The following is a 3112-nucleotide window of genomic DNA, read 5'->3' as shown; positions in this document are numbered from 1 at the left end:
TTCAAACAGATAAGCTTTTAACTGTAGGGACTTTTAAGTTGTTTCATGAATATATTATTACCTCAAAATTTCTTCCGTATTATAATTTGCTATGTCTTTCGTCAATCCAAATTTGTGAAAAAGATTCCTAGGCACTTCAATTCACACCGCCTTTAATTTATGGAAGATTATCTGGTTGTACCTACGCAATTTATCGTAGGCAATCGTAAAAGGTTTTTAATTCAGATTTATGTGCGTAGAGGCACAAGCTCTTAATTAAAATCGCTCATTTAGTATTCATATATAACCTAAAAATGAGTTTATGGTCAACTTCTAAATGTCGGAGCAAAACTTTTATTTTATTAACCCGAAAACATGTTTTAAAATGTAAATTACGCAGTATGTATTATTTTTGCACGACCTACTTCGAAAAGTTTTACAAACTTTCTGAAAACGGCGTATACCTACTCGCAGTTACACTCTCTTGCTGCGGCAGACACTTCCATCGATAAAAGAGGAAATGCGTCCGACCTTTAGATGATTTATATCCTACTATACACTTGTACCACGCTTCGCATACGTAATTCGCGTGTGCCGTTATTGGCACATGTCTTTAAGTAGAATTTTTAATTACCTAAGTAAATAATTACATTGTAATCAACTTTTTTCTTAGTTAGTAGCTGAATATGTTTTTTGGAACGTATGCTATTTATGCAGAGTAGAACGTTCTCGAAAGTTCTGGAAGTGGACTCAAAGAAGCTTATCAGCAGCAATAAAACGAGGAGAATACAGATAAGCGCCCTGTTTTGTACATGGTTTTGTTGGGACATTTTCTTTTTTAACTGATAATGCAGTTGTCAATAATGTCTCCTAGAACAAATTTTCTCTTTGTTGATGTACCCGAACGAAAACAATATTTCTTTCTCAATAATAATTATTGCCCTATACTTGGCGACTGACTGGGCAGAGTGCATGCATCGGGAACCTTTTGTGCCAGGTCAGCAGTTCTTTAAAATCTTAAAACGAGCTCTTTGTGTACACTAGAAAAAATGGTTAGTTTGTAATATCATTGTCTAAAATGAGTTTTTGTAGAAAGTGGAACAAAATTGATATGTTCATTAAGAATGTCTTTCACTGCATCTGTCAGTAGGCCCAACATTGAGCCTTCAACTCTCGTTCTGTAAAACTTAGGTCATTGCAACCCCTAACACCAGTTCACGTTTCCGTAGCCAATTGGTCCTGAGTACTGTCGCTTATCCGTGCGTTCGTAGTAAACCGGAAGTTAAGGGTTCAATCAACGAAAAAGAAATGCGTATAAACTCACCATATCCGGCTTCATACTTACGGGGAAACATAAAATGGCATACAAAGCCAATAAAATGGTTCGCAAATCTGCCACTGCAAACTATGTCGAAGAATTGAGATGTGCTAACCGATTGCCATACCCAGAAATTATTTTCCCTTGCGAGGAAAAGTCGTACTTGAAAAGTACAACATTGGAGACGCCACAATTGCAATAAATTATACTTCTTCTGAATCCCATAATCTTGGCAGAGCCAGACCAGCCTGAGAAGTCATTTTTCAAGTAAACGCCATATTCCAGAGTATTTGATAGGGACATAGTATCCTGTACGCGATTAAGCACGGCGCACTGTGTGGTATTTCGCATAACCGTTGAGTGAATGGCATTAACTGAATGAATAAATGGTCTATTAAATTACGCACTGACCTTCACCTTTAGTGATAAAACGTTTAATTACTCTATTTAGTTTCGTAAATAGCCATGATTAAGTATGCCAACTTTAAGATAATTAAATGCTTATACATTTGCTGGGTAATAGAAGAGGTTTTAGTGCTTACAGTTCCTACAAGTACGTGTATAAGAAATGGGTAAAATTTCCAATTAGAAACTATTAGATAAATCCGAACATTAGTAGGAGTTTAAACCCCACCTTCATTTACGAGGAATCATTTACTGTTTAGAAACTATTACGCTAAATACGGACAGTGGCGGAAATTTTACGCCACAAAGAATAAAAACGGCGTGACCTTATATGAAATTTATTTACGAGATAGGGAATTTGTTGTTGCGAAATACGAAGAATAGCGGAAGTAATTCAACGTAACAAGGCGAATGGACTAAAAAAATAAAACTATGACCTAAATTGTCACCCGTCTGTAGTGGTCGATTGCTCGCAAATACTTCGAATGACTGGCGCTTACCGTCGGATTCCGTAGTTTTGAGTAATCGTGTTGGCACTTCCAAACAAAGAAGCCATTCATTATATTATATACTCACCTATAATTTGACTGTGGAAATGATATTTTCACATTGAATTTAAAATTATTAGATAACGATAATCCTCCAGCTGGGCTCAAATTATTATTAAGATTGTGAATTGCTAGTGAAGGAGATCATTTTCATTGTTTGGTCAAGGGAGAGTTATTACCTAAGTTAGTAAAAAAAGTGACTACATACTTAAATTCTTTTTGTACAACCTTAGTACTTGATTTTGAGGTAAACTTAACATTAATGTTACTACTATTACGTCTCTTATTGAATGCAACATTTTGATTTTTTTTAGTAAATATATTGCAATTGCTGTGTAAACAATGTCAGTTGGGACGTTGTTGTTTGAATCAAGGCAATTGAAATGAATTCGGGTGTTCTAATTAATAATTAATCTCATCGGAATTTTTTTTAACAGTACCTACCTATCGTGGGTGTTGCTTTGAATAAAAACAAAACAATTTTGCGATTCGAGCCGATAAACGAGGTCTTGTTTGTTTACTTTCTTTTTAAACCATAGTGAAGTTTTTGGAATTGTTTAGTTTAAGAAAATTTTGTACCGCAATTTTATTCGTTATCAATGTGGGCATTAATGAGTTTGTGACAGTTTGGGTATGATTTATTAAGCTTTTCGCTTTATATAAAAAAGATAAAAGTAATTGTTAGAGATAAAGTTGCATTTTAATCATTAAGAAAAAATTGTATTGTTTTTATAGAAATGTTTTGGTTTAGATAAGGAATTTCTAAGGATTATTGTGAATATGACGTTTTGCGTGCCGGCGGTTAGGTCCGTCGTATTGGTTATTTTCGTTTCTATGTAGTTTTTGTTGATTGCTGGATCCG

This window comes from Photinus pyralis, unplaced genomic scaffold (assembly GCF_008802855.1).
Source record: "Photinus pyralis isolate 1611_PpyrPB1 unplaced genomic scaffold, Ppyr1.3 Ppyr1.4_LG4, whole genome shotgun sequence".
Lineage (NCBI taxonomy): Eukaryota > Metazoa > Arthropoda > Insecta > Coleoptera > Lampyridae > Photinus > Photinus pyralis.
This window is presented reverse-complemented; position numbering follows the sequence as displayed.